The sequence below is a fragment of the Haliotis cracherodii genome, unplaced genomic scaffold, assembly GCF_022045235.1.
Source record: "Haliotis cracherodii isolate W230 unplaced genomic scaffold, xgHalCrac1.p SCAF_1, whole genome shotgun sequence".
NCBI classification, from domain to species: domain Eukaryota; kingdom Metazoa; phylum Mollusca; class Gastropoda; order Lepetellida; family Haliotidae; genus Haliotis; species Haliotis cracherodii.
This window is the reverse complement of record NW_027266264.1, coordinates 70,796,413-70,808,843: the sequence shown is the minus strand read 5'-3', so window position 1 is coordinate 70,808,843 and position 12,431 is coordinate 70,796,413.

The following is a 12,431-nucleotide window of genomic DNA, read 5'->3' as shown; positions in this document are numbered from 1 at the left end:
TTCCAGCGTTATCAATGTACATGTGCTTTAACGGGATTGTGAGTGACATTTTTGATTAGTATTTATATCCCTAAAACTGAGGCACAGACTGAAATAATGTTGTAAGTTGTAGAGTTGTAGATTCTAATGAAATTTCCATAAATAGAACTGATGTCTCCCCAGGTTGTTTTTGACAGTAAGTGTCGCATCGTCGGTCTGACAGGGCTTTGTCCAATCGTTGTGATGTGATGTAAGCTCAGATCATACTGGGGAAAATGAATTTTGTTTCCCGTTTTGCAACAATTTCTTATCTGAAACGAATGTTTGGTGTCTCCAACAGAACTTTTCTTAAAGGTGAGGTGAGGCGAAATGGAGTTTAACGTCGCGTCCAAGATTATTGCACTGATATAGCGACGTGCATGCACGTGTGTGTGTGTGGCTGCTTGTACTAGTCCGGACTTAGCCGATTTATAGTGCTAGCTCACTGATATACCATGCCGCAGTTTAACATGGATACCCCACTCAGACACAGTATAGCGACTGCGAGCCGACCAGTCCTTGTTTTAGCCCCTTAATGCCGAGCGCCAGACAGGGTAACAACAAGTACCATCTTTTAACGTCTTTTGGTATGACGCGGCCGGGGATCGATACCCGGACCTTCCGCTCTCCGGGCGGACGCTCTACCACTAGACCACGGAGGCGGTCTTTTCTTAAAGCAATGACAGAAAAAGCCAACGGCAAAATACATGAAAGATTAAATGAAAAGACATTGGAGCACTAACAACCATTCCAAAGCCGCATATTTGGGGGGATTAAATGTATTAGTGACATGTGTCATCTATGAAAGCTTATGTAAGGTACCCACTTGGGTACGTGTGAAGCCCGTCTCCCGCCATGATATAGAATATGGATAAAAGCGGCGAAAACACACATTCTTTCTCACCTATCTATTCATATAGTGTTAAATGGTGGTATTTAAAAGTGAGAATTATTTCAGATCACGGATGTTTGCCTCTACAATAAAGGCATGCATTTCAATAAGTTTGTCCACTGAAACCATCCACATAATTCCGATTCCGTGTACGTTAAAACCCGTTGAGGGTATTTCTTCATGAACACGCTATATGGATCTGCTGGTGAACCAACTTGTGTTTCTTGAATGATGCGCCGTAACGTAATGTGCTCAGGGCGTTTTCAAATGGCCCTCCCATCAAACTTCCGAGTTCCGGCCTCTCTGGTTTTAGAGTACATGCTTCAGTGATGTAGGTATATTTACAGACATTCGACAATCTCCCTCCACTGTGATTTATCTTTTCAAAGAGGAAGAAGACACTTACCAATCCTGGTGGACTATTTCAATGATAATCCATCTACAAAGTCCCGCAGGACTAGCCCTAGCGGTGAAAGTAATTGACGAATGAAGTGACAAAATAGGGTTTGAATGAAGCAATTGGCGATGGTTAGTTGCAACCCCTTTCAAGGAAATCACACTTGTGGCGGCCTCTATTGTTAAAGGACTTGGCAAGACTTATTCAATGCGCTGTTTGAAGCGATGCAGGGTCTGTTGTTGGGCGAGTCTGGACCTATGCCAGTTGGACTGATTGATCCGATCTGTCATTAATATTCTCCCAAGAGAAGGCACCATTGGTGTACGTAACGACTTCTTTATAACACGCATTGTGTCATTCGCGGCTGTCTAAACACCTGCTAACGGGTCTTGATGAGCTATTCAAACGAGAAATTGAGAATTGAGTCTTTCATTATGGTCCTTGTGTGCGATGGACACACGGCGGCCAGCTAATGACCGTATGAAATAAACGGCCGTATGAAGTAGATGTGTCAACAGGCGGACAAGTAGGCTCAATTGACTGACAATGTGGCCTACGTAATATTATGACGTTTACAGATAGAGAAGTGCTTAAGAAGCACTTTATGTGACTCTAAATGATTTTGACTGGAGAGAATTACCTTTCTGTTTCATGGAGAAACATCTTGGCTGCTTACAAGTCCATGGTCGAAAGATGATGTTCATCTCTTTTATTTTGGATAATGTATTTGCAGTTGTCTTGCGAAAGATTTTCAAATTTGTACAGTCATATAATTAACTGCAAGACAACGAGCCTGTGAGGTAACGCTGTTTAAGTAAATGTATACATAAACGCCCGTCAATTATTTTGAAACTGCTTGAACTGAAGCAAGTCATAATTGTAATGATTATCTTAATTTGATTATGATGATCCTGTGTTTGTTGGGATCTACCCGTGCTCGTTGATTTAACAAAAGTGGTAATCGTCCAATAGTTGCACCTCTGCAGATACGTCGTGTTACAATTAGAGATTATGTTCAAAGCGGCGTACCCAACAACCACTCATTTAATTGTTATTAATAATGTACCTTTAGACTAAAATAATGTTCAATGCAGGATTAAATTGAACTCATCCAATTAATCATTTTATCTAGAACTTGGATTCCCTCGGAACTATTTGCTTATCACGACCATTCTTATAAATATTCATCTACTTCAAAAATAAATTCTGTATATGCCTTATTACTTCATCTGTATCTTTGTTTTGGGAATACAAACATTTACAAGAAATTATCGCCCAAGTTCACAACTATTTTGAACAATAACTTTAAATGCAGCTGATTTTTAGTATTCATGTGAAACAAAGTGACACAGTACAAACCCGGAGTCGACTTTCATATCATGCTTTGTAAATTGTTTTTGTAAAATCTTAGAATAGTGTGTCCTCTCTTACACCAGCTTGAGCCATTTGATAACAATTATTCACCAGCTGTCAATAACCCACTGGCCTGTTCCGGACAGTGGATTGCCCTACTGCTGAGTTCAAACAAAACCGACCTGCTCACTTTTGAGCTATTGTTTTCCCTGTTCCCCATAGTAATTATTCAAATCATGTCGCCTGGACAATAAGTTTCTGTCAACGTATCACATTGGATATGCTAATCATAATAAATATTTTACATATTCGTGAAATGTGCACCGTATTATTATTGCTGCGTTCACAGCACACTACATGTCAGTACAGATTATGGTGGTATGCTGTCCTTTTTATGGAAGTGGGCTCAAGAGAAATGCGGTCATGAATTTCAAAATTACTCGATTCTGATTGATTAATCAGGTATCAAATAAAAAATATCCACCTCTAATTGACACAGGCGAATTGACGGCTGCATCACCGCCAACTGTGTGTTAGCTTGCGAAGTAGTTATGCTACACTACTTTAATGACTGTTATAAATGTGAGTAGAGTAGAATGATCCAAGACAACAATGTTTGAGCATATACAGCACCATACTTTGTTAATAGGCCAGTGTCATTGTTTCCTTACTTCAGCGCGAAAACACACGTGAAACACTGAACTCAGCCGAACACTGAACACCACACAGTTCGAGTTTAGTTTTGTCATGGTAGAACGGAGGTAAACATACCTTGTTGCTCTAAATTTAATATTCGAACCATCACGCTGAGCGCTCGGTTCAAAATTCAATTTAGCGCGGTTAAATCTACAAATAACCTATCTCTATATTGAAAACACAGTATGTCCATCTCCTAACTCACACCTCAAACTGTCACAATCACGATCTCTAGTTCAGCACTAATGGGGTATGAAATTAACCATACGTTTCAACATAACCTGTGTAACAGACGCAAACAGATTTTAACACAGAAATGTGGAAATTTGGATTTAAGGACTGAAACATGCTTGGAGAGCATATGGGTTCCATCCACAGCCCAAAACAAACATCTCCTTCAGATCATTAAGCACAAATAGAGAATGATTTTTTAGCCATGCGCTACTAAATCTCACCAAATCTCGCCGTATCATAAAGAAGAGCATGATCATAGTTATGTTTACCTATGTATATACAGTAATATCAGTTTGACAAGCATATGTTATCTAACCTGTATCCAATTACCGCTGAATACTGAAATGTAAGCCTCATTATTTCGTTAAGCTACTATATGTGGACGTAAATAGTCTCAATTGGTTGGGGGCACGGGTGACCGAGTCTTCCAGAAACCTATGATTGTGGGTTCGAATCCCTGTTTGCCACGATTATGTTTGTCCGTGCTAATGGGTTTCAACAAAGTGGTAAACGTCAAAGACATGTATCACGTCGGGCTTTCCCCCAACGTCAAGCTGACATGACGTGATATAAATGAAATACTAACTCACAAAACGGAGACGCGGATGATTCATGAGTACTCAAAGAGTGAGTGAGTGAGTGAGTGAGTGAGTGAGTTGGGTTTAACGCCGCTTTTAACACTATTCCAATTATATCACGGCGTGTCAGCTTAATGTGGGAGGAAAGCCCGAAGTGATGCAGGTCTCAGACGTTTACCACTTCGGTGAAACCCACGAGCACGGGTATGGTGCTGACAAACCTAGAAACATAATCGGGGAGAACCGGGATTCGAACCAACAATCATAGGTTTCTGGCGTGTCCAAGGAACGCAACTCTGCACAGCGAATTGCGGCGCCTTAGACGACTGGGCCACCCCGTGCCCCCCGAGTGCTCTAAAAAGCCGCGTGTGGTTGTCTTCCTTATAGTTGCCAGGGTACGCCCAGATCCACCCCAATCAGGATTGTCAGCGCCTGGATCCTTGAGCAGCTCGTGCGTTTTACTCAACTCACTCACTCTCAGTTATCAAGATTTGGATCTTGTTCATTATAATTCACATCATCAGACCTATAATGACGATGTTAATAAATATCTATGATTCCTGTTTTCAAGAGACGATGGAGTAGCATATTGTTAAAGCTAGGGTTTGCACGTCATACGAAACGTCTCAGGTACGTTTCCTTGATAGGTGCAATGTGTGAGGGAATCCTGTCCTACTGCTAAAGGTGGCTTTGGTGAGGCTCTGTTCTACGGATGATCGCGTGACGTGGTAAACCGAATGGCGTTGAACGTTGCTAATACTTCCCGGCCCTGTCGTGTGTGGCCGAGGACGATGGGCTGATGTTAAGTTAACAACATTATTCAGTCACATCATGACGTGTCCGCTTGATATGGGAGGAAGGACAAACCGCAGAGGTCGTTCACGTTTGCCATGATGATGAAAACAACGTGAACTGGTGCTAACTTCCTAACCTGCAGGGGGAAAAAAAGTATACGCTTGGAAATTAGATTTGACCAAAAAAGTAAAAACGTTATCAAAACGTTACTAGGCTGAAAACAGTCGCCGAAACATTGTAAACCTAAGGTCCAAAACGCAACTCCAATACCCATATCAAATACATCACCATGGAATAATCATTTCTTGTTTCTTTCATATTTAGCCAATTCAAACATACACGTATACTGTCAGGGCTAACACTAACAGTACCTTAAACCACTGTGGCAGTCGTTCCATCCTAAAGGAAAGACAAACTGAATGTCTGATAGTAAAATGCGGTGGGGTCTCACTTGCCAGGACTTTCTGTGATTCGAACTCTCATTACGGCCAATGGTATAACGTGACTCCAGTCAGGATAACTTCAATCCAATTCTATAGCAATTTCTCTCACTCCGCGCCACTATTGACACGGACAAATGTACATCTGAGTCCCTTTTCCTCCGAAACGAAGAATATATTTTGATAAAATTCAGAATATATGATGACTACCTCTCTGTAACTAAATGCAATTAATTTTGAACAAAACACAACTGTTTACATTCACGTGTACCATCGCCCATATCATACCGTGAATATCGTATATTGTGAATCTCTAACTAAAGTCATGGAACCCCTTGACTTAAAAACAGAATAAACAAAGCGAAATGAAATAGCTGGGGCTTGTGTGTACCTATCGCCTTTCTCTTGGGACCAGACAAAACGTTCTAAGATGATTGCATCAAGATATCAAAACCAGGATTCGAGCGCTTTCATTTCCTCCCAAGAATACTATTTCTCTCACATACACAGAATTGAGGGTCGTCAAAAGCAAACGGAGGTCTCTAAGAAAACTCCGCGTGATCAGCGAGCGCGTGCCTGTAGACTAACTGGGGGCTTTGCCCCGGATGTCATCGCAAAATGGCTGCTAGGGAACGTAAAGAATACACACAGTACCACCGACAATTCCGAGCGGTGGACCTGGATCGATGGGATCACTCACTCAGAGACTATCAAATATAAGTCCTGTGACAGGGAAAACCAATGTTGAAATGATGAGCTGAGCGATGATAGGCATTCTATAGAAATATCGAATGCCAGCTCTATGAATAACTTTGGTAAATGATATTGGAGAGTCGCGTTTGTTGAAGGGACACAGTAATTTGTGGCGTCTCCAATTGGCAGGGACCTTATGTTATAGAAATTTGGTTTGGTCACTAGACGTGCTCCAGCCAATCCCAATAAAAGAGTGAAAATTAAATTTTGTCGCAAAGTATATCAATAAAAAGTATCTTGGAACAATGGTACACTTTGATCCTTCCCGTCATTGATCTGGGAAACCGCCGTGCCAAGATGGTAAGGGTTACCCCCCTTGATACAGTCTTCAAGTTACCAGGAATAGCGGCACTGTGCTTAATATCGATGCATACATATTACTGTGGAAATTTCAAGGACAAATGTTGAACAGCCATGTTTCACAACTCTTGAAGCTCTAATATAAACTGCAACAGGTTTTACTAGAAAGAGAGGTACCGACTTGACTTCATCTGCAGTGCATTCAGCTGGTTAAGTTGTATAGTCCCAGAATATTCAACCCTAAGTGTGAAGGAGGCATTTTAACCATTGGGTTGCACATGTGTTTAACTACACAAGAACAAATTAGACTCTGTCCCCGTTAATATGTATTTACTCCCCATATATGCCATTCTACTAATACTGCGTCTGGCAAAGATACGGTGTCAAAGTTGTCGGGTTTGGCAACCAATAGAAAATGGTCCTCCCCTACAAAACAATGCCCATTGTAAGAAGATATGCTGGTGTTAATTGCTGGTAATTTGCAAGAAGCCTTTCCTTAACAAGTACGAAATGTCCAATCCCTACTGATAGGCTGTAATTTACTTCCAGCCAGGGAAAAGGGTGAAATTTCACATTGACACAATCGATTTGTAGATTGCTTTAATCGATGATTCAGCTGTGTTTTACGCTTCGAGTCTTTTATAGCCATGACTGCTGAAATGAAAAAGGATGCTGTAATCCCATCTGAATCAGAGATATAACAGAAATTCGATCACAGAATTTAATGGATTAGAGAGTCCCAAGAGCAGGAAGACCCCTTGTGATGGCTGTCGAAATGTGAGGACTTCAATACGTGGACTGGGTATTGGTACCGTATTTTATGACACATTTGCTCTGAACATACTGGCACCGTGAGGGGATCCATTTCAAGAGTAAATGCTGATATATATTTATTAAAACCACAAAGTTCCACGGCGTTGTTGTATTATACCCTCAAAAGGATGAGTATTTATATTTGCTTAATGAGATTTCTCTATGTGATCCTTGATGAATTCATAAAACGTAGGGTGTGGTTGAGGTAATCTGGTGGTTGAAGCGTTCCCTCGACTCACCGAAGGCTCGTGTTCGATACGAGTGAAGCCCATTCACTCACAGGGGTATTTGTGAAGCCTATTCCTGGTGTCAGTGATAGTGCTGAAATATTGCGTGAAGCGGCATTAAACATAACCAAACCACTCACTCATAGTACTTATCGAATGTTCGATCTGAAGAATAACCTAAAGGATGGAAGTTTGGACGAGGGGCTAAAATCCAGGTGGGATCACAAAATTATGCAGATTCACTATGGCTATTTTCACGGTGGCCTATGGACCCGTGAAGATCCGGGGTAGAATAGGTCTTCAGCAACCCATGCTTGTCGTAAGAGGCGACTAACGGGTCGGGGGTGAGACTCGCTGACTTTATTGATGCATGTCGTCGTATCCTAATTGTGAGGATCGATTCCCATGATGGCAATCACTGAATAGTCTGGCCCAGACTCGATTATTTACAGACCGACGTCATATAGCTAGAAAATTGCTGAATGCGGCGTTAAACAATTACAAACACAGCGGCTTATGGGTAATTTACGGCGGGCTGTAAGTAATCGAGTCTGGAGTAGACCAGCCCGTGACTAAAGCGGTTCTCATGTTCACCATGTAGTATTCATTCATTGTCATTCGCCCTTTAGAGACATACGCCTTTCATACAGACCATCCTTTTAACACAGAACTTAACGGTTTGTCTGTCATACTGTGCATGTGATCAATGGATGTGTTCTGTTGTTGTCACCTGTCTCATTGACCGGTTGACCGGGTTGACCGACGGACACTGGTCTGGTTCACCTTTTCAGATATAAACACCTGGTGTCATCACAATGCGATAGTGCTTCAAAACACGTGCGTGGCATATTGTCGGAATCGTACAATAGAACCTTCTTCTAGCAGAGATTTCCATATCATTATGGAAATAGTTTTGTCGCTTTATTTACCGGCGGCTGCCTCAACGTTGAAATATTGCTGACTGATGCGTAAAATAACGTGATGTCTCACAGTATTATTTTTTTATATGCCTTCAAACTTGTTTACTATTTCCCTGTTTTTTCATGAAGAATATTTTCGACCAAACACCTGTGGACAAAAAGAACCCTTTCAAAAGCTATCCATACATCTGAAGCCCCCTTAATAACAATTCCATAAAAAAGATAGCCTCTACCCGATAAATCGCATATTCCATAAAAAATATTACACTGGATATTGGCGGTTCAAATATTCTAAACCACACTGGTCTGGGTTGTATTTCTTTACAGACCAAACCATAAAACTTGCCCTTGAAGGCTTCAAAGCTTCACCCAGTCACATTTACTTTGCGTCGAAGAAGGCCCTGCGACGAATATGGATATGTAGATAGCTGTCGGCACCAAGCATGAAAAAACTAATCGGGAAAAGAGGATTAATTGCTGGAGGCATTACTCAACACAAGCGATTAGACCTAATCCATCAGCTGACTTTCTTCCTATTAGTGGGTCTCGTGCATCTTAGCTAAGCTCGTGTATAAATATCACATTGCTGATAAACTAATGCATCATATGTATACATTTATGCATGTAAAAGGTCACACATGCAGCATACCCTGTCGTTGGAGTCGGAAAGATATGTACTATGTGTATGGAAAAATGTCAGGGATACATTGCGTCGTGCATCATGAATGAATTCTGAATGCCATTAAGAAAGTGGTCATATGTAAAAAATGCTATATTTGAGATAACACGTTCGTAGTGAAATACAGATTCTCGTACTTTTTTGGGTTGAGTCCCGTCCGGGGTTCGAACCTACCCTGCAAGAGTAAGTTATCTAATCGCCAGCACGCAAAGTCAGCGATTAACCATTCAGCCACCGAGACTTCAACAATTGGTGGCTGAGTGGGTCAGCTCGCTGACTTTGAGTGCTGGCGATATCTTAGAGACACGTATACTGTGATGTGTACATGCATTGATTTGTTTTGTATTTGTTTCGGCAGGGAAATCGAGACTGACTATTCTCCGGCTTATATTTACTTAGACTAGGTGGATGTTTCTGCTGGTGGACTGACGTGCCCCAGTTTCATCACAAGCTCAGCAGTTCTTATCAATTATGCCGAGTCAACTACAACAGTGACGTGAAGGCCAAGACATTACACCTGGTCATCACTGTCGTGCAACTAAAAGTGACAAAACCATTTCCATATTCATAAGAAATCCCTGCTAAAATTAGAGTCGACTGCACGATTCCGACTACATCATGAGTACGTGTTCATGTGTCACTATTACATAGTGATGGTGCCGGGTGATGGACAAGGTGAGATTATCCCGACCCTCCAGTGGTACCCGTCACAAACACAATCAAAGGCAATTCAATTGTTCACCTGAAAACAAACACGGGCCATACGGTACAATTCAAAGTAGAGAATTGCATCCAACATAATGTTGTCACCGTTGCGATAACCAATGTATTTCTGAAAAGTTTCTTTACTTGTGATACGGGTGATACTGGTTGGGCAGAACATGCTTACACTTTTCGCGAACAAATGGTCTCATGGACTTTGAGTCATCCATTCACCGAAAATTTTACCTTTTACTATCAATGGAGGTGCTTTAGCCTTGTGGTTGAAGCGTTCGCTCGTCATGCAAAAAACCTGGTTCGATTACCCCCACAATGTGCAACGCCCTTTTCTCGTGTCCAATGCGTGATATTGCTGGAATATTGTGGGAAGCGGCTTAAAACCATACTTAAGCACTGATTATTATCCAGCGTTGACGTTGGATATTTATTTGTAAGGAAACGTAATATGTCAGGGTCACGTTGTGATAGAAGTAAGGCTTGTAACTGATATATATATATCTATATAAGGCTATGTCTTGTGTGTCCAATCCTGGTCATTAACTAATGCCAAGATGATTTGAGGCATACGTGTATGTGCTAGGAACCTGTAGCATTATGTCAACATACATAACATGATACACAGTACGTGTCAATGAATTACTGAACAGTTACAGTCTCAGTTATATCAAGGTGGCACCCTAAGGTGAACCGGAAATAACACAAAATATGTGTGGTGCTGACAAACTAAGAATCATTATTGAGGACAAGCTGCGACTGAAACCATTCCGCGGATCCTGACACGACTAAGTAGCGCAACTCTGCGTTGCATTAAAACCACTGTTCAACCGTGTCCTCTCATGCATCAGCGATAAGTGGAGAATTCTCGAACGGACTGATATAATACAGCGAGTAACGAACACATCAACATATTCCCATTAAAATGACAGGGCTAAGGTATCACCTACTTACAATGGCTACACCCACAGCTTTATTCTTTTTCATTCTGAAGAATTTTCAAAAACACCACCTGTGTCTAGTGTAATCTAGTTTAAGTAATTGGATGCGGGTTAAAAGGATATAGCAGTTTGAAACCTTCAGCACAAGCTTTAAGGTGATCCTTACACACGGCAGGAGTAGGTCTTCCTTGGCGATCATTAGCACGAATATAATCTTACATAAAAAAATCTCATATCATACGGATAATAAAGAAGCAGTGAAAATGTACGTCCACATAGGGTACTATGAACGTACTGATTATTGCCTTGATAATTTCCTTTGGTTCTGCTTCACTTCCTGTAATAGAAGAATGTCCACGTCCTTGCACATCAAACATCTGAAAGACACCAAAATGTCTCTCTCATCTCGAATGGAATTAAACGTCTTTGGGGGAAAACAATCACCATCCATTCCAACTCTCCCTGCTGATTCCATTTGATGCTGTTTATTTCAATATATTCATTTCAATTAAACCCTGCTTAAGTCTCTAATTTCTCCTTACTGAAAGTTTGATCCCTGTATCAAAGAAAGTTGCCTCCCCGAGCGCGATCAATGATTGTGGCTGGGAAGAGAGTTCGGTTCTATTCCACACACGATTAGGCCACGTAGGCAATTTTGCAGTTCAACGGTGTTAGCCGATCTTGAAATCAATGTTCCTCATTACTCAAGAAAAAAGAAGCTTTGTAAAGGCTTGTGTATGCTTGGGTTGCCGCCTTCCCTTATCGGTGATTGCGCATCGTGGACTGGAAGATGCTGTACCATTGATAGGGGCAGCCTACTATTCTATTGGGGTGAAAACAAATTGAGATTAGTCCAAGCTTGTGAAAAAGGGTGTTGTATAAAATAGCTAGCGAGAGTAAATCAGGATTCATGTCATTTCCCATGTATCAACTTGTTTAAGCACAAACAGGTCTGTGGAGCTGGAAATGTCATCTGTTAAGTTCCGTCTAGCGGCACTTACTTAAAATGATGACTATTGACTGACCACAGCTTAGCGTGGCGCCTTAGCCTCCTCGAGTGTTAATATGTTTTCTTACAGACATATCGAACCATTGGATTTCGGGGATGTGAAAAAATCGCTACTGCTTGTTGCACATGTGAATGCACAATGTTTATTTAGTTAATGAGCAAGATTACCGAATTGTTTGCACGCGTGAAAAGATGAACATGTAACGAGCATGATCAGATGATACCGCAGACATGTAGGCACCTGCGGGAGTTTGCACTGAATTGCAAGTATATGCATGTAACGGTCGTATTAAGTAGTCGTCAGAAGATGGCATTCACTTATCCTAACTCAAAACGATGACATAATTCTAGAATGTTGCATTCTTTAGCACCAGTGTTTGACATCAAACCTAGCCTTGAACATATGCGTACGATTTGTTTAATGCTATGGATGTATTTGGTTTGTGAGGTTGTGTGTGCGTTATGTGCGTGCGCGCGTGCGTGCGTGCAGTATCAATGTACTGTATAACTTATCATGTGTTACTATTCTAAACTGTGCAGTGCACATAGGGCATACTTCATAATAGTTTTATGATCAGTCATTTGGCGTTTCCATACGCCTCATCAGGTCCATGATTGTGACGTCATAAAGACAGTACTTAACGTTGCATGATGTTAACGTCTAATCCCTAT